This window comes from Canis aureus, chromosome X (assembly GCF_053574225.1).
Source record: "Canis aureus isolate CA01 chromosome X, VMU_Caureus_v.1.0, whole genome shotgun sequence".
Classification (NCBI taxonomy): Eukaryota; Metazoa; Chordata; class Mammalia; order Carnivora; family Canidae; genus Canis; species Canis aureus.
The window spans coordinates 60,459,045-60,479,550 of NC_135649.1; the positions used below are offsets into that span (position 1 = coordinate 60,459,045).

The following is a 20,506-nucleotide window of genomic DNA, read 5'->3' on the forward strand; positions in this document are numbered from 1 at the left end:
ATTTGTAAGCCTTTTATATCTGTCTTGCATAATTGCTCCGGCTAGGACTTCCAATATTAAGTTGAATAAAAGTGGGGAGAGTGGGCATCCTTGTCTTGTTCCTGATCTTAGAGGAAGATTTTTCAGAGATTCATCATTGAGTATGATGTTGGTACAAAATTGTCATATATAGTCTTTATTACATTGAAATACATTTTATCTATACAAATTTTTTTGTGTTTTAATCATAAATGGATGTTGAATTTTATCAAGTACTTTTACTACATTTATTGAGATAATTATATGATTTTTACTTAGTTCATGTGGTACATCACACTGATTGATATGCTGTTGCTGAGCCATCCTTAAACCCCTGAATATACCCACTTGATCATGATATATGATCTTTTTAGTGTATAATTGAGTTTGATTTGCTAATATTTGATTACTGATTTTTGCTTCTGTGTTCATCAGGCATATGGCTTATAATTTTTTTTTCTTCTGATATCCTTCTCTTGTTTTGATATCATGTTAGAGCTGGAGTTTATAGTTTAGAAGTGATCTCTCTCTTGATTTTTTTTCAAAGATTTTGAGGATTAGTATTAATTCTTCTTTAAATGTGTGGCAGAGGGGCATCTGGTTGGTGTAGTCAGTTAAGCATCCAACTCTGAGTTTAGGCTCATGTGATTATCTCACAGGGTCATGAGATCAAGCCCTGCATTCAAGCTCCAAGCTCAGTGTGAAGTCTACTTAAACGATTCTCTCCATGGATTCCTGGGTGGCTCAGCTGTCTAGCACTGGCCTTCAGCCCAGGGTGTGATCCTGGAGTCCCAGGATTGAGTCCCACATCGGACTCCCTGCATGGAGCCTGCTTCTCCCTCTGCCTGTGTCTCTGCCTCTCTCCCTCTGTGTGTCTCTCATAAATAAATAAATAACATCTTTTAAAAAAAGAGAGATTCTCGCCTCCTCTCTCTCTACCCCTCTTGCTCATGAGTGCACTCTCTCTCTCTCTCTTTTTCAAATAATCTTTAAATAAGTAAGTAAGTAAATAAATAAATAAATAAATAAGTGATAGAATTCACCAGTGAAAGCCATCTTGTCTTTAAATATATTTTGTTGTTGTTGGGAGCCTTTTGGTTATTAATTCCATCTTTTTACTAGTAATTGGTCTGTCCAAATTTTCTATTTATTCATGATTTAGTCATTAGATTATAGGTATCTAGGAATGTATCCATTTCTTCTGGCATGTAATTGTTCATAGCAGTCTCATATGATCTTTTGTATTTCTATGGTATCAGTTACAATGTCTCCCCTTTCATTATTTTATTTGTTTAAATTTTTTTCCAACTTGGTTATATTTTCAAAAAACAATTTTTTTCATTTTATTGATCTTTTTTCTTATCTTTTAAGCTGTGATTTCTTTCTTTGTCTTTCTTTCTTTCTTTCTTTCTTTCTTTCTTTCTTTCTTTCTTTCTTCTTTCTTCTTTCTTTCTTTTTTGAAAGAGAGAGAAAACATGAGTAGGGGGAGGGGAAGAGGGAGAGAGAGAATCTTAAGCAGCCTCCATGCTCAGCATAAAGCCTTATGCAGGGCTAGATCTCACAACCCTGAGATCATGACCTGAGGTGAAATCAAGAGATGGACACCCTACTGACTGAGCCACCCAGGTGCCCCTGATTCATTTATTTCAGATCTCTGTTATTGCCTTCTTTCTACTAATTCTGGGCTTAGTTTGTTCTTTTTCTAGTTCCTTGAGGTATAACACTATTTTTTTATAGAAATATTTCTTTTTTCTTAACGTAGGCATTTATCAGTATGAACTTTTGTCTTAGAACGTCCTTTGCTATATTCCACAACTTTTGGCATGGTGTGTTTCCATTTTCATTTATCTCAAGGTATATTTTTAATTTCTCTTTTGACTTTTTGTTTGAATTATTGGTAATTCAATAGCATGTTGCTTAATCTACAAAATTTTTTTTAATTTTTCAATTTTCTTCTCATAATTGATTTCTAGTTCAACACTGCTATGATCAGAAGAGATATTTGTATGATTTTAGTGTTCTTAAATGTATTGATATGTGGCTTTATGTATGATATCTCTTGGAGAATGTTCCATGTTCACTTGAGAAGAATGTGGGTTTTTTTGTTTTTGTTTTTTGTTTTTTGTTTTTTGCTTTAGTATGGAATGTTGTGTGTATGTCTATTAAGTTATCTGGTCTAAATGTTGTTTAGAGCCAATGTTTTTATTGATTTTCTGTCTGAATGATCTATGTGTTGATAAAAGTGGGATATTCACATTCCCTATTATTATTGTATTGCCATATTTCTTTTCTATTTTTAGGTCTGTTAATATTTGATTTCTATATTTAGGTGCTCCTACTGGGTGTGTAAATATTTGAAAATGTTATAGCCTCTTGATAGATTGATTCCATGCTCAGTATGTACTGATATTTTTTTGTCTAGTATTACATTCTTTGTTTTAAAGTTTATTTTGTATGACAGAATTATAAGCTACCTCAGCTTACATTTAAATTCTTTTTTTAAAGTTATTTTGGTTTTATCTACTACTAAATTTTCTCTTATTTTTTCACTATATTTTGGTATTTTATGATCAAGACTTAAAACAAACTACAAGAGCCCACAGTTCTTTTTAAGATGTGTATTTATTAATTCTATTATGTGGGAGATTATGGTACTTTGCAAGAAGAATGAGATATAGATGCTCCCAAAAAATGTTTGTAGCAGGTGGATCTTATGAATGGAGGATTTTGCATTTTTTTTTCACTTTTGCAAGTCCTTAATATATAATTTTTAAAATAACATTTTATTTACTTATTAATGACAGACACAGAGAGAGAGAGAGAGAGAGAGACAGAGAGACAGAGAGGCAGAGACACAGACAGAGGGAGAAGCAGGCTCTATGCACGGATCCCAACGTGGGACTCGATCCTGGGTCTCCAGGATCAGGCCCTGGTCTGAAGGCGGCACTAAACCGTTGAGCCACCTGGGCTGCCCTATATATAATCTTTATTCTAATCTATTTATATTTAGACATAGTTTATTAATTCGATTTGTTTAATACAAATTGGGCCTTCAATGCCTTTCACTGAAATCTACTTACTGAACCTTTTTATCTCCAAAAAATGTTGAGCACTCCAGGCAATCCTACAGTTTAAAAATTCAAATTCTTGGTTTTCAATAACGATAGCATTGCCCCTTTGTGACCTCATCCCCTGCCTTCTTTTTTTTTCTGCCTGCTTCTTCTGATGCTTCCATTCACCCTCCCAGTCACAAGGAGTACTTGAGCATTTGCACCTAAATGCTTCTTTACTATATATGCAATCAGAACTAAATAGAACTGAAAGGAAAATAACAAATGGACAGCTGTGAGAACATTTTGGTGTGAAATATATATGTTAAGATGTTCTATTCATGGGGACATACAAGACCTATTTTCTGTAAATTAGGAGATTCTTTCTTTTCTCCAAAAAGAGAAAATAACTCTTTATTGCTATTCTTACACTCTTGGAGTATCTCATGTCACAACCACCTTACAGGTTAAGTTTAGTTTGGAGAAGTATTTGGTATAAAGGGTTAGAAATACAGACAAACTATCATTGGCATGAAAGCAAAATATTTTTATTCTTTAAAACCCTTTCCCCTTAATAACTAATATCACAAATGCTTTAAATTATTGTGTATTTAATTGTATTGTACAATTATAATATATTAAATGCTTTACAAGACATATATTAGGGATACCTGAGTGGCTCAGTGTTTGAGCGTCTGCCTTCTGCTCAGAGAGTGATCATGAGGTCCGGGGATCTGGTCCCGCATTGGGCTGTCTGTGGGGAGCCAGCTTCTGTGTTTCTCTACCAATCTCTCTTTGTCTCTCATGAATAAAAAAATAAAAAAATAAATAAAATAAATTATTTCATTCAATCCTAACTAAAGGTTACTAGCATCTCAGGAAAACTCTGGAAGATAGGAAAATGAAAGACCCATAACTCTCTCCTGAATATAGACACAAAACACCTAAACAAATGGTTAGCAAATGAAATTAAACGGGGCAGAAAAAAGCAAGCTTCAGTGGTTGCTGGGTTTATTGCTGGAAGGCAAGACTGTTTTCCTCCTGGAACATACATTAGCATTGTGGAGGCCGAGAAAATTAAGGCCATTCCACCTTAAGTTCAGAGTTAGCACAAATACAGCCATCTCAGGCCCCTGTGAATAAGAGCTGAAATTTACCTTGCTTCAGTTACAGGACAAAACAGCTTACAGTTTAACACCCTAGAAAGCCCCTTATTAGAATGAGAACAGAGCTCAAGCCAGTGGCAGGAAGCCCCATATTAGATGAGATCAGGCGCATTCACGGTGGTATAGCCGTAGACAAGCCCCATATTAGAATGAGAACAGAGCTTAATGCCCTTGAGAGCCCCATATCAGAATGTAAACAGAACTTGAGAAATTCCTCCACCCCTTCTGGTGGTCCCCTAGACGAGCCCATAAAACTAAGCTGGAACCCACCTCGGGGTCCAAGTCCCTGCTCCACTGTGTTGGGTATACTTGAATCCAAGCTCAAGCTTGTAAATAAACCCTCGTGTGTTTGCATCCGCATCGGCTCCTTAGTGGTTTATCGAATACGTAGTCTTGGGTACAAAAAGCACAATGTAATACACGAACAGCAAAAACCAGGGTAAGTCACAGGGCCATTGTAATAATCGGGTTGAAGTTGGTAACTATTCATGGTAAACCATATCAGCAAATTCAGTTAAGAGGAACCTTCTTTAACTTCATAAAGGGTATCTGCCAAAAACAAAAACAACCAAACAAAACAAAAATGAACACAGTGTTGTATTTATGATGATGTAAACAGCCCTTTATTTTCAACAGTTTAAATTAAGACAAGGGTCTCCACTCTGTATTCAAGAACATACTGGAGGGCCTGAAAAATGACAGTAAATATAATAAATATAAATTTTGCTTAGACAAAAGTGACATTGTCATTGTTCATAGTTGACATGATTTCTGACAGAATATCCATAATGATGTAAAATATTGAGAACTCATAAGTGTATAATAGTCAAGTTACTGGACATTAGAGAAGAATCAAATCACCTATAGTTAGGTGTAATAACAAATCAATTAGAAAAAGTGATTTTTAAAAAAGAAAAATATATTTAAAATACCATAAGAATAGTGTCAAGAGTATCCAGGGTGCCTGGCTGGCTCAGTTGGTGGATGACTGTTGATCTTGTGGTTGTGAGTTCAAGTCTCAAGTTGGATGTAGAGATTATTTAAACATAAAAAATCTTTAGAAAAAAAAAGAACATGAAAACCCATTGAGTAAACCTAACAATAGGTATGCTATTGATTTTATTTTATTTTATTTTAGGTACTACACATAAAACTTAAACCTTACTGTTGGAAGTCAAAGGATGCACTATTTGGAGAGAAATACATTTCTTTTGGATTGGAAGACTCATTATTAAGACATTATTGTAAGTTGCCAGAATAATTATTGCATCACTTAAATCTAAGTAATTTTTTTATTTAATTAAAAAAAAAAACCTGTTACTTTTGGGGGAAATTCAGACACTGATAATAAATAGCACGGGATACCAAAAATAAATAAATACATAAATAACAATTTAATAAAAATGAAATTGTACTATTACATAGACTCAGTAAAAAAATATTTTAAAAGTTGGTTCCAATATTTCTCCCAAAGATAGAACTGTGTTTACTTAGGAAAATTCCTTGACAGGTTTAGTGGTAGAAAGCTAAACCCTAAAAATAAGTAGAAAAAACAAGCATTTTTTTCTTAAAAAATTACCAGTATTTTGAGGACAGGGCACAAGAGAGGAAAAGAGTTAGTGAAGAGAGACTTGAGATTAGGCAATAAAATCAGAGTCTGACGCTGGGTGACAAGTAAAATGTCCAATGAGGAAATTTTGTGACAGGAATAATAACAAATTTGGTAGAGAATGAAAATATTTTCAATTCACTTTTAAGTTGTTTGCTACACTTCAGTAAATATTCTCCTCTTTTACGTTAAAAAGCATAGGAATTTCAGTACAGACTAGCAGGGGGCCACATTGTGGAGAGAAGTGACAACATATTTCAAAAAGTGAGATGATCTGAAAATTGAACAAATCCAGTTGAAGGAATGCAGAAGAAGGACTAAGACAAATGTAAGAAACATGAGAGTACCTGGAATATGTAGAAAAAATGACTGAGGGACGCCTGGGTGGCTCAGCGGTTGAGTGTCTGCCTAGGCTCAGGGTGTGATCCCAGAGTCCCAGGATCGAGTCCCACATCCGGCTTCCTGCAAGGAGCCTGCTTCTCCCTCTTCCTGTCTCTGCCTCTGTGTGTATGTGTGTATCTCTCATGGATAAATAAATAAAATCTTTTTAAAAAGGAATAAAAGATGGAATCCCTGAATGAAGATTTGAATCAATGTCATTTAAATTCAGTGGAAATATTGACCACAGCTGTTACAAATACATATGAGAAAATTTACACTTAGTTTAATCTAATGCCCTTGAACCAATCCACTATATCTTTGTGTTTTCAGTCATATTTTTGTGGCTTTAATCTCCGTGCTTCTCTTTTTCTTGTCCTCTGACAGTTTGCTTTTATTCCTCTTCAATTTTCTGATAATCCTTTAGGTCTCTTTTGGGAGCTAATTTTAGGGTGACTATGATATCTATAATTTCTTTCAGCTTTTGATGAATTGTTTGTTAAGATTATCACACTTTTTGAGTGATTTCTCTTACAGTGCATGGTCTCCTTTGCTTTTATTTTCTTATGCTTCTTTCCTCCAGTGCCTTTGCAGTTTAATATCACTGACCCTTGGCTTCCTCATCTGTTCAATAATAATATCTACCTCTCAGTTTCACTATGAATGAGATAATTTATAAGAAAATATTTAAGGGATATTTAAAAGATTTTAGCCACAGGTACACAATGTTAGTTTCCTTCTTCTGGGAAGCTTGTTCTAGCTTTTTTTTATTACTTTTTTAAACTTAATTACAAATCATTTTGTTGTGTCAAAATATATATAACATTTATCACTTGAACCATTTGTAAGTGTATAATTCAGTCAGTAGCACTCAATATTTATTTCACAGTGTTGTACAACAATCTCTACCATCTATATTCAAAAGTTTTCATCACTTTAATAAAAATATTATATTCATAAAAAATAATTCCCTCTTCCCTGATCCTCCCAGGCTCCTGAATCCTCTATTTGACTTTATCATTCTATGAATTTTCCATTTTAGAAACCTCAATTAAGTGGAATTACACAATATAATTTTTTTCTGTGTCTGGAATATTTAACAAAGCACAATGTTTTCAAGGATTATCCATGTTATAGCATGTATCAAAATGTTATTCCTTTATAAAACTGAATATTATTCCATTATATATATATGTAATATATATATATTACATATATATAATCTTTTGTTCATCCATTTATTTATCTGTTAATGGGTACTTGGGTTGTTTCGATCTTTTGGTTATTGTGAATAATGCTGCTATTATTAACATAGGTGTGCACATGTCTGTTTGAGTTCTTGTTTTATACCCCTTTGAATTTACATACCTAGGACTATAATTGCCTGGCCATATGGTTGTTTTATGTTTAATCTTTTGTCAAACTTCCTTCCACAGTGGCAGCATAATTTTACATTTTACACTTTACATTTCCAAAGCAATGCACAAGTTTTCCAATTTCTCCACATCTTAAATACTTTATTATTATCATTATTATTTTTATAGATGTACTATTAGATATGAAGTGGTACTGCTCTATGGTTTTGGCTTGCTTTTTCTGATGACTAATGGTGTTGGGCAACCTTTCCTATGTTTGCTGGTCATTGTATCTTTCCTGTCGATAAATGTTTATTCAGATATTTTGCCTATTTTTAATAGGACTAATTTCTGTTGAGTTTTAGTAGGATTCTGTTTTTTTTAAGATTTTATTTATTCATGAGAGACACAGAGAGAGAGAGAGAGAGAGAGAGAGAAGCAGAGGCACAGACAGAGGGAGAAGCAGGCTGTATGCAGGGAGCCTGATGTGGGACTTGATCCCGGGTCTCCAGGATCAGACCCTGGGCTGAAGGTGGTGCTAAACTGCTGAACCACCTGGGCTCCCCGAGTTTTAGTAGTTTTAAAATATTTAGGATATTAATCCCTTATTAAATGTATATTTGCCAATACATTCTTAAACTGTGTAAGTTGGCTTTATGCTTTCCTTTTTATGGATTAACTTTATTTATTTACATTTTTATTTCAATACCAGTTAATTAACATGCAGTGTAATATTAGTTTAAGGTGTACAATATAGTGATTCAACACTTCCATACATCAGCCAATGTTCATCACAAAAAGTACGCTCCTTAATCCCTGTATCTTATTTAACCCATCCCCACATCTATCTCTCCTCTGGTAACCATCAATTTCTTCTTTTCAAGAGACTATCTTGATTTGCCTCACTCTCTCTTTTTTCTCCTTTGCTCATTTGTTTTGTTTCTTAATTTCCACATATGAGTGAAATTGTATGTTATTTGTCTTTCTCTGACTAACATATTTCACTTAGCTTTTGTTTTTAGATTTTATTTATTTATTCATGAGAGACATACACAGAGGGGCGGGGGCAGATACACAGGCAGAGGGAAAAGCAGGCTCCACACAGGGAGCCCAATGTGGGACTTGATCCCAGGACTCCAGGATCATGCCTTGGGTCCAAAGCAGGCACTAAACCACTGAGCCACCCAGGGATCCCCTTCACTTAGCTTTATACTACCTAGCTGTATCCAAGTCATTACGAATGGAAAGATTTCATTCATTTTTTGGCTGAATAATATTCTATTATATGTGTACATTAAATCTTCTTGTAAAGATTTTATTTATTTATGAGAGAGAGAGAGAGAGAGAGGCAGAGACATTGGCAGAGGGAGAAGCAGGCTCCATGCAGGAAGCCTGATGTAGGAATGTAGGATTCGATCCTTTGGACTCTGAGGTCACACCCTGAGCCAAAGGCAGATGCTCAACCGCTGAGCCACCCAGGCGTCTCTGTACATCAAATCTTTATGCACTCAACTGTTGATGGACACTTGGGCTGCTTAAATATCTTGGCTGTAGTAAATAATGCTGGAATAAACATAGGGGATCATGGATCCCTTTGAATTAATATTTTTGTATTCTTTGGGTAAATATCCAAGTAGGACAACTGCTAGATCATAGGGTAGTTTTATTTTTAACTTTTTGAGGAATCTCCAAATTGTTGTCCAGAGTGGCTGCACCAGTTTTCATTCCCACCAAAAGTGCATGAAGGTTCCTTTTCCACCACATCTTCACTAACAATTCTTAGTTTTTGTATTGTTGACTGTAGCCATTCCGACAGGTATGAAGTGATATCTCATTGTAGTTCTGATTTGCATTTCCCTAATAGTAAGTGACGTTTAGCATCACTTCCTGTGTTTTTTGGCCATCTGTATGACTTTGGAGAAATGTCTGTTCATGTGTTCTGCTGATTTTTAAATATTGGATATTGAGTTTTATAAGTTCTTTTTTGAGTTTTATAAGTTCATTATATACACTATATTTATTAACACTATATCACATATATCATTTGAAAATATCTTCTCCCATCTTGTAAGATGCCTTTTAGTTTTCTTGTTGGTTTCCTTAGCTATACAGAAATTTTTATTTTTATATACTCCCAATAATATATATTTTGCTTTTCTTTCCCTACCTCAGAGGAGCTATCTAGAAAAAAAGTTGCTATGGCCAGTGTCAAAGAGGTTACTGCCAAAAAATAAATAAATATAAATATAAATAAATAAATAAAGAGGTTACTGCCTTGTGTGCTTAAGAGTTTTAATGGATTGATGTCTCATTTTAGATTTTTAAAACATTTTGAATTTGTTTTGGTGTATGGTATAAGAAAATGGTCCAGTATCATTCTCCTGCATGTTACTGTCCAGTTTTCCCAACACCATATGTTGAAGAGACTGTCCTTTTCCCACTGGACATTGTTTCTTCTTTGTCAAAGATTAATTGACCATATATTTGTGGATTCATTTCTGGTTGTTTATTCTTTTCTATTGACCATGTGTCTATTTTTTGTGACAGTACCATATTTGCCTTTCCAGCGGTGATGACCTCCCTACAAGAACATGCCCCTTGCGAAGGATCTCCTGCGCCTGCCCCTGGAAGAGGAGAAGAGGAAGCACAAGAAGAAACACCTGGTGCAGAGCCCCAACTCCTACTTCATCAACGTGAAATGCCCAGGATGCTACAAAATCACCACCGTCTTCAGCCATGCACAGATAGTAGTTCTGTGTGTCAGCTGCTCTACCATCCTCTGCCAGCCCACGGGAGGAAAAGCAAGGCTTACAGAAGGATGCTCTTCAGGTGGAAGCAGCACTAAAAGCTCCCTGGATCAAGATGAGTGGGACACTATCCTAATAAACAGATTTTGGATAAAAAAATAAAAATAATAAAAAAATAAATTCCAGATTTGTGATACCTCCGGCTTTGCTTTTCTTTTTCAAGACTGCTTTGGCAATTCAGGGTCTCCTGTGATTCCATATAAATTTGAGTATTGTTTGATTTAGCTCTGTGAAAAATGCTGGGGGTGATTTGAAAGGGATTGCATTAAATGTGTAGATTGCTCTGGGTAGTATAGACATTTTAAAAATATTTGTTCTTCTAATCCATAAGCATGGATTGTATTTCCATTTCTTTGTGTCCAGTTCAATATCATGCATCACTCTTACATATTTTCAGACTATAGGTCTTTTACCTTTTTGGTAAGGTTCACTCCTAGGTATCTTATTATTTTTGCTACAATTATAAGTGAGATTGTATTCTTAATTTCTCTTTCTGTTGCTTCATTATGGGTTTATAGAAATGTAACAGATTTCTGTACATTGATTTTGTATCCTGTGCATTTACTGAATTCATTTATCAGCTCTAGCAGTTTTTAGGTGGATCTTTCAGGTTTTCTATATAGAGTATCATGTAATCCGCAAATATGGAAAGTTTTACTTCTTCCTTACTGATTTTAATGTTTTTTTAAAATTTCTTTTTATTGTTTGATTGCTGTAGCTAGGACTTCCAGTACTAATTGAATAAAAGTAGTTAGAGTGGACGTTCTTGTCTTGTTCCTGACCTTAGGGGAAATCTCTGTTTTTGCTCACTGAGGATGATGTTAGCTGTGGGTTTTTCATATATGACCTTTATTAAGTTGAGTCATGTTTTCTCTGTCCTTACTTTATTGAGCGTTTTTCAATGAATGGATATTGTATTTTGTCAAATGCAAAATACATTGACATTTGGCAATGTATTTGAACAGACACAAACTCTTTGTTCAAATGATCATATGGTTCTTATCCTTAAATATACTGATGTAATATATTACATCAGATGATTTGTGAGTACTGAACCACACTTGCAATCCAGAAGTAAATATCACTTGATCATGGTGAATGAATTTTCAATGTATTGTTGAATTAAGTTTGCTATTATTTTGCTGAAAAATTTTGCATCCATGTTCATCGGGGTTATTAGCCTTTAAGTCTTTTTTTTAGTTTTGTCTTTATCTGGTTTTGATATCAGAGTAATCCTGGACTTTTAGAATGAATTTTGGAAGTTTTTCTTCCTTTTATATTTTATAGACTAGTATGAGAAGATTAGGCTTTAATTTTTCTTTAAATGTTAAAGAAATATAGAATTCACCTGTGAATCTATCAGGCCCTGGACTTTTGTTTGTCGGGAGCTTTTTGACTGCTGATTCAGTTTCTTGAAGGCTATGTGCCCATTAAAATAATCCTTTGGAGGGCAGCCCGGGTGGTTCAGTAGTTTAGCGCCTGCCTTTGGCCCAGGGTGTGATCCTGGGGTCCCGGGATCGAGTCCCACATTGAGCTTCCTGCATGGAGCCTGCTCCTCCCTCTGCCTGTGTCTCTGCCTCTGTCTCTCTCTCTCTGTCTCTCAAGAATAAATAAATAAAATCTTTAAAAAATAAATAATCCATTGGATTAACTGAAAAAATTGCTTCACATAGTTTGACATCATAGTAGCAGATCCTCCCTACATTTCTAAGGAGTGTCTCAGAAAAACATCAGAAACCATCAAGTATCTGACTCAGGGAAAGATTCTGCTGTGCATAGGTGCTGTCATGGAAGAAAAGACAGCAAAACTTCTTGGCGTGAAGATGTGCAAGTTTATTCCAAAACACACCTGGGATACTTGGGAAATAAGTTTTTCTGTTATATGAATTATGATTCTGGGCTAGACTGGGAAATCTAAATGCAGTAATACAAACGGCATTTCCAGAGCTCTGGGTGCTTTTGCCAACTTGAACCCATGGAATTAGAGTGAGAAGTCTTTGAACCCACTAAAATCTGCTCTCCTCACCTAAGAATAGGTAGAAAAAACTGAAGTACAAACAGTTTAGTGCTTGGCCAAGACTTGAATTAGGACCTAGGAAAATGCCTCAGGCCATTTGTCCCCTTGAACCTGGCCTGAATTTACCCAGTGGACTGCTGATTCTTCACAGGAAGACTTGTAAGAGGCCCTCATCTGCTCCAGCCCCTCAAGGAGAAACGACTTGCCAACATGGAAGTTGCTAGTCCTTGGAACCGTATCTGAAAGCATCCTGGATTTTTCCTCCTCACCCTGGTTCTTGGAGGAATGACAGGAACGCAGTCCAGGTACCCTCTTTGTGGGCACAGCCCCTCCCCCCTAAGCCAAAGCCTCCTTAAATGCTCCAAGCTGCCAGAGAAACTGACTGTGCCATCTGCAAACCAAACACTATAGCAAAAAAAAAAAAAAAAAAAGAGGTGAGAAGCACACTAGACAAAGTTCCTCATTACTCAGCCACATCACAGAACACTTCCTCCTTAGCTGTCCCAAGTAATTACTGAGAGCTGCAACTTGGATGGATTTCAAGGGCCTAGTGCTGAGTGAAAAAAGCCTGTCCCCAAAGGTTACATACTATGTTCCCATTTATGTAACATTCTTGAATGGAGAGCAGATTGGTGGTTGGCAGAGGTTAAGATGGGGATGGAGGGACCAAAAAAGGGAGATCTTGGTGGAACTGGAACTATTCTGTATCTTGATTGTGCAGCGGTGCCACAAAACTCCAAAATGGCATTAGGTGGCACATGTGCAAGCATGTAATGCTGTGAGCTTTGAGTGGGGCCTATGGCACCAGTGTCCATTTCCTGGGTGTGATTCTTTGATTAAGACCTCTCCATAGTATTTTTGCAATTTCTGGTGAATCTAGAATCATTTCAAAATAAAAACTTTAAAAACAGGAAGGAGGAGGTATAACACTTCCCCACCCAATAGGACTTGCTTTGCTAATAAAACCTGATCAGAAGTGATGCATGTCACTACCAAGCAGAGCTTTCTTTTTTCTCAAACTGGGCTAGCAACTCTGTTCACATCCTTAAGAAGTACGCCAGAGCTGGTGGGCATAGAGGCAGGAACCTGGACCATTGAAAATCAGGGACTGTGCAGTTGCTCCTCAAGGCAGCGGAAGCCCAGCCTGAGCTGCAGAGCCTGCTGCCCTGGCACAGTGCTCAGGAGGTGTGGAGGATCTCATCTGTTGTTTCTCAGTACCTGATTGTCCTACTTTGGATAATTTTTAATATACTTTAAAAATCACTTGGTATTTTGATGAGATATTTAGATTTTTATCAGTATATCAGCACCTGGTACATGTGAAGTATTCAATAAATGTTCTTTAAAAAATTAAAAAAAATATATTTCTTCCTTTTTCAGTTTTGGTAGTTTATGTTTCTAAGAGTTTGTCTATTTCTTTTAGGTTTATCAATTTGTTGGCATATAGTTTTTCATAATAATCTCATACTTATTTGTATTTCTGTCGTGTTGGTTATTTCTATTTAATCATGCTAATGATTAAAACATCATTTTAAAAAATCACTAGTTTTTTTATTATTTAGTTCCTTTCTCTTTTTTCTTGATAAGCCTGGTGAATAGTTCATCAATTTTATTGAATTTATTCAAAAAAGCAGCTCCTGGTTGTATTGACCTGCTCTATTGGTTTGTAGTTTCTTTTTTTTTTTTTTTTTTTTTGGTTTGTAGTTTCAATATTGTTTAACTCTACTCTAAATTTTATTATTCCCTTCCTTTTACTGGTTTTAGGTTTTATTTGTTGCTCCTTTTCTAACTGCTTTTTCTTTATGCTTTCTGATATTATTATTTGATGTCTATAAGTTCTTAATTAAAGAAGTTTAATTTAAAATCAATTTTGTACTTTTTAAAAATTGTATTTAATTTCAATTAAATAGGGCAGCCCGTGTGGCTCAGCAGTTTAGCGCTGCCTTCAGCCCAGGGCATGATCCTGGAGATCCAGGATCGGGTCCCTGCCTGCTTCTCCCTCTGTCTGTGTCTCTGCCTCTCTCTCTCCTCTCTGTGTATTCTCATGCATAAATAAATAAAATCTTTTAAAAATAATTTCAATTAAATAACATATAATTTATTATTGTTTTCAAAGGTATAGATTGGTGAAACATCAGTTTTGTATAAGACCCAGTGCTTATTATATCACATGGCCTTCTTAATTTCCATCTTCCAGTTACCCAACCCTCACTTGCCTCTCCTCCAGTGATCTTCAGTTTGTTTCCTATGATTAAGAGTCTCTTACGGTTTATCTCTCTGATTTCATCTTGTTTTATTTTTTCCTCTCTTCCTCCATGATCCTCTGTTTTGTTTCTTAAATTCCACATGTGAGATTATAAGATAATCATCTTTCTCTGATAAGCTTGTTTTGCTTAGCATTATATCCTATAGTTCCATTCTCACCATTGCAAATGGCAAGAGTTCATTTTTTTGATGCCTGTGTGTGTGTGTGTGTGTGTGTGTATAATTTTCTTTATCCATTGATCTATTGGTGGACATAAAGTCTCTTTCCATAGTTTGGCGATTGTGGATATTGTTGCTATAAATATTGGGGTGCAGGTGCCCCTTCATATCACTACATTTGTATCTTTCAGGTAAATATACAGTAGGACAATTGCTGGGTAGCTCTATTTTCAACTTTTTGAGTAACTTCCAAACTGTTTTCCACACAATGGTTGTACCAGCTTGCATTCCCACCAAGAGTGTCAGAGAGGTCCCCTTTCTCCACATCCTTGCCAACATCTGTCATTTTCTGACTGATTAATTTTAGCCATATGACTGGTATAAGGTGGTATCTCATTGTGTTTTTTATTTGTATTTCCCTGATGCCGAGTGATGTTGGACATTTTTTCATGTATCATTGGCTATTTGTATGTCTTCTTTGGAGAAATATCTGTTCATCTTTTCTGCCCATTACTTATTTTTAAAGATTTTTTTACTTATTTATTCATGAGAGACACAGAGAGAGAGAGGCAGAGACACAGGCAGAGGGAGAAGCAGGCTCCATGCAGGGAGCCCGACGTGGGACTCAATCCTGGGTCTCCAGGATCAGGCCCTGGGCTGAAGGTGGCGCTAAACCTCTGAGCCGCCCAGGCTGCCCCTTTGCCCATTTCCTGATTGGATTATTTGTTCTTTAGGTATTGAGTTTGAAAAAATTCTTTATAGATTTTGGAGACTAGCCCTTTATCTGCTAAGACATTTGCAGATATCCTCTCCATTCTGTTGGCTGTGTTTTGGTTTTGATGACTGTTTCTTAAGCTTTGCAAAAGCTTTTTCTTAAAAAAAAAAAGTAAAATATTTTATTTAAATTCAATTTGCCAACATATAGTATAACACCCAGTGCTCATTCCATCAAATGCCCTCCTTAGTGTCTGTCACCCAGGTAACTCATTCTCCTCCCCTTCTACCACCCTTTGTTTCCCAAAGTTAGGAGTCTCTCATGGTTTGTCTTCCTTTCTAATTTTTCCCCACACGGTTTTTATCTTGAGGAAGTCCCAATAGTTAATTTTTCCTTTTTTCTCTTGCTTTTTGGAGATGTGTCCAATAAGCAGTTGCTGCAGCCAAGGTCACAATAGTTGCTGCCTGTGTTCTCCTCTCAGATTTTGATAGATTCCTGTCTCACATTGAGGTCTTTCATCCAATTTAGGTCTATATTTTTAGTATGGAATGAAGAAATGGTCTAGTTTCATTCTTCTGCATGTGGCTGTCCAATTTTTCCAACATCATTTGTTGAAGAGACTGTCTTTTTTCCATTGGACGTTCTTTCTTGCTTTGTTGAAGATTAGTTGACCATAAAGTTGAGGGTCCATTTCTGGGTTCTCTATTCTGTTCCACTGATCCGTCTGTTTTTGTGCCAGTACCATACTGTCTTGATGATTACAGCTTTGTAATAGACCTCTAAGTCAGAAATTGTGATGCGACCAGTTTTGGTTTTCTTTTTTCAACATTTCTTTGGCTATTCAGGGTCTTTTCTCACTCCATACAAATTTTAGGATTATCTTTTTTTCAACTCTCTTAAATAAGTTGATGGGATTTTAACAGGGATTGTGCATTGATGTGTAGATTGCTCTAGGTAGTATGGCCATTTCAACAATATTTGTTATTCCAATCCATGAGCATGGAATGTTTTTCCATTTCTGTGTGTCTTCCTCAATTTCTTTCATGAGTATTTTATAGTCTTCTCAGTACATACCCTTTGCCTCTTTGATTTGGATATCTTATAGTTTTGGGTGCAATTGTAAATGAGATTGACCCCTTAATTTCTCTTTCTTCAGTCTCATTATTAGTGTATAGAAATGTAATTTTTGTGCATTGATTTTATTTTTGTGCATTGATTTTATATCCTGCCACTTTGCTGAGTATGAGTTCTAGCAATTTTGGGTGGTGTCTGTTGGATTTCCCATATAGAATATCATGTCATTTGCAAGGAATGAGAGTTTGAATTCTTCCTTGCCAATTCAGGCACCTTGAATTTCTTTTTGTTGTCTAATTATTGAGATTAGGACTTCTAGTACTATATTGAACTGTAGTGGTGATAGTAGACATCCCTATCATGTTTCTGTCCTTAGGGGAAAATTTTTCAGTTTTTCCCCATTGAGAATGATATTCGCTTTGGACTTTTTGTATATGGCTTTTATGTGTTTGAGGTATCCTCCCTCAATCCCTACTCTGTGAGGAGTTTTAATCAAGAAAGGATACTGTACTTTGTCAAAAGCATTTTCTCCACCTATTGAGAGGTTGGTATGTTTCTTGTCCTTTCTTTTATTAATGTAATATATCACATTGATTGGTTTGCAGATATTGAACCACCCTTGCAGCCCAAGAAAAAATCCCACTTGCTCATGGTAAATAATCCTATTGGCTAGTATTTTGGTGAGAATTTTTGCATTCATGTTCATTAAGGATATTGATGTCTAATTTTCCTTTGTATTTCTTTAATTTTGTTATCAATTGGCTTATATAATTGGTTGTTCCAAAGTTAGGGGCATACATATTTATACATTTTAGCTGTTTTGTTGAATAAACACTTTAATTATTATGTACTATTGTCCTTCCTCATCTCTTATTTACTGTCTTCCGTTTAAAATCTAATCTGTCTGATATAATTTTTGCCCACTGAGATTTCTTTTGAAGTCTACTAGCATAATAAATAGTTTTTAATCCTCTCACTTTAAATCCGGAAGTGTCTATGGGTCTAAAATGAGTCTCTTGCAGACAGAATATTGATGGGTCTTGCTTTTTAATCAGTCTGATAACCTGTGTCTTTTGATTGGGTCATTTATCCCTTTTACATTCAGAGTAACTATTGAAAGATCTGAATTTAGTGGCATTCTATTACCTGTAAAGTCACTATTTCTGTAGATTGTCTCTGATCCTGTCTGGTCTATGGTATTTGGGGGCTCTCTCTTCAGTTAAAGGATCTTTTTTTTTTAATTTTTATTTATTTATGATAGTCACAGAGAGAGAGAGAGAGAGAGAGAGAGAAAGAGGCAGAGACATAGGCAGAGGGAGAAGCAGGCTCCATGCACCAGGAGCCCGATGTGGGATTCGATCCCAGGTCTCCAGGATCGCGCCCTGGGCTAAAGGCAGGCACTAAACTGCTGTGCCACCCGGGGTTCCCTAAAGGATCCTTTTTAATATTCTTGTAGGGCTGATTTGATGGTCACAAATTCTTTTAGTTTCTCTTTGTCCTGGAAGGTTTTTATTTCCTCTTCTATTTTTAGTGACATCCAAGCTGGATAAAGTATACTTGGCTGCATATTTTTCTCATTTAGCACCATGAACATATCCTGCCAACTGTTTATAGCCTTTTATTTCTGCGATTTCTCTGTGAATAGGTCTACTGCCAGTCTAACGTTTCTACCTTGAGGTTAAGCACATCTTGACACAAGCTGCCCTCAGGATTTTCTCTTTGTCTCTGAGATTTGCAAGTTTCAGTATTATATGTCAGTCTGTTGACTTATTTTTATTGATTTTGAGAGGGGTTCACTGTGTGTCCTGGACTTAGATGTCTGTGTTCTTCCTCATATTAGGGAAGTTCTCTGCTATAATTTGTTCCAATATACCTTCGGCCCCTCTCTCTCTTTCCTCTTTTTCTGGGGTCTCAATAATTCTAATAATGTTTTGCTGTATGGTATAGCATATCTCTCATAGTCTCTCATCTTGATCCAGTAACTATTTATCTCTCTTTTTCTCATCTTCTTTATTCTCCATAATTTTGCCTTCTATATTACCAATTCTCTCTTCTGCCTCATTTATTCTAGCAGTTAGAGCCTCCATTTGTGCTGCATCTCATTAATAGCCTTTGTGATTTTGGCTTAATGAGATTTTAGTTCTCTTATTTCTCCAGAAAAGGATAATGTAGTGTCTTCATATGCTTTTTTCAAGCCCAGCTAGAATCATTATAATAATTATTATGAACTCTAGTTTCAAAATCATACTTATGTCCATAGTAATTAGGTCCCTGGCAAATAGTACCACCTCTTGTTCTCTTTTTGAGGTAAGTTTTTGTATCTCTTCATTCTGTCCAGAGAAGAATAGACACATAAGAGAACAAGATACTAAAATGGCAACAACAACCCCAGAGAAATATACACTATACAAATCAGAAGAGACCCAAAACCAGAAGAAAAAAATAAAGTAAAAAAGAATATAATAAGAGGTGGGGCAAGATGTAATAAGAGTAGGTAGGATTCCCCAAGTCACCTGTCCCCACCAACTTACCTAGATAACTTTCAAATCATCAAAAAAACCTAAGAATTCAGCCAGAGATCTAAAAAGAGAACAGCTGGAATGCAACAGTGAGAAGAGCTCCCGATTCTATCAAGGTAGGAAGACTGAAAAAAATAAAGCAATAGAAAAGCATCCAAGGGGGAGGGACCCCCGCAAGGAGCCGAGCTAAGGCCAGATGGCAAGTGCCTCCAGGGCAGGAAGGACCAGTCCCAAAGAAGCACGAACTTTACCTATCTTCCTGGACAGAAAGGTGCTCGCAGGGAACTCGGGCAGGAACCCAGGAGGGGCAGTGGAGCCCCCAGGTCCCTGGGGTCACTAACAGAGGAAATGCACCCCAGAGGAGAGCTTCCCACACACTGTGGGCCGAGCTCCCAAAAGGGCTGGAGCATGCGCCAGGCAGAGCCTCAGGAGCAGCCCAGGTGGCAACCCAGGCAGCAGCTCCACCTGAAGGGGGCTGCGTGGCCTCGGGAGAGTGATTCCAGCCGCGCAGGCCCGGGAGCACAAGGCGCGAGGGGACACAGCCCAGGATCCAGCACTCCCCTTGGGACAGGTGGAGGCTGGGAGGACGCAGGACAGCGAGGACTCTCCTGTCACCAGGCAGCCCAGTGGTGCGCAGATCAGCACCCCCTGCCCTCGGAGCATCCAGGTCCCTGCTCACCCGGAGATTGCAGGAGTTGCTGCTGGAGCTGACTCCAAGGCTGTAGAGCTGGTTGCCACCAGGGTTGTTCCTTCTGGTGTCACCTTGTGCCTGGGACTGAGTGGGGTCACCAGGGAACAGGGGCCACACAGGATAAACAGCTGCCACTGAGCCGTGCACCTTGCAGGGGGCAAGGCACCTCCCACAGGTGTACACACCTGACAATCAGCACAGCAGGTCCCTCCCCCAGAAGACCAGTTGGAAGGACAGGGGAAAAGCAAGTTCTTTTTTTTTTAATTAATTTATTTTTTAAATAATAAATTTATTTTTATTGGTGTTCAATTTGCCAACATACAGAATAACACTCAGTGCTCATCACCTCAAGTGCCCCCTCAGTGCCCGCCACCCAGTCACCCCCACCCTCCCGCCCTCCTCCCACCCCTAGTTTGTTTCCCAGAGGGAAGAGCAACTTCTTAACCAAGCAGCGCTGGAAAGTTCCAGAGGAAGTAAAAGGACTTATACGATATAGAATTAGAAGATACCCTTCTTTGTTTTTTGTTTTTGCTTGTTTGTTCCCTCCCTTTTTTCTTCCTTTTTCCTTCCTTTTTCCAGTACAACTTGTTTTTAGCCACTCTGAACTGAGCAAAATGACTAGAAGAAAGAACTTGTCACAAAAGAAAGAATCAGACAATACTTTCTCCCACAGAATTACAGAA

The 20,506-nt window shown here is 36.9% G+C and overlaps 1 pseudogene across 1 annotated transcript; it reads left to right on the forward strand.

The window, feature by feature from the left end:
• The first annotated feature begins 5,346 nt into the window (after positions 1 to 5,346).
• LOC144308498 (small ribosomal subunit protein eS27-like pseudogene) lies at positions 5,347 to 10,503 on the forward strand (annotated as a pseudogene). The gene is made up of 2 exons (XR_013374964.1): positions 5,347 to 5,478; positions 10,124 to 10,503. The product of XR_013374964.1 is annotated as a small ribosomal subunit protein eS27-like pseudogene (transcript).
• Positions 10,504 to 20,506: the final 10,003 nt, after the last annotated feature.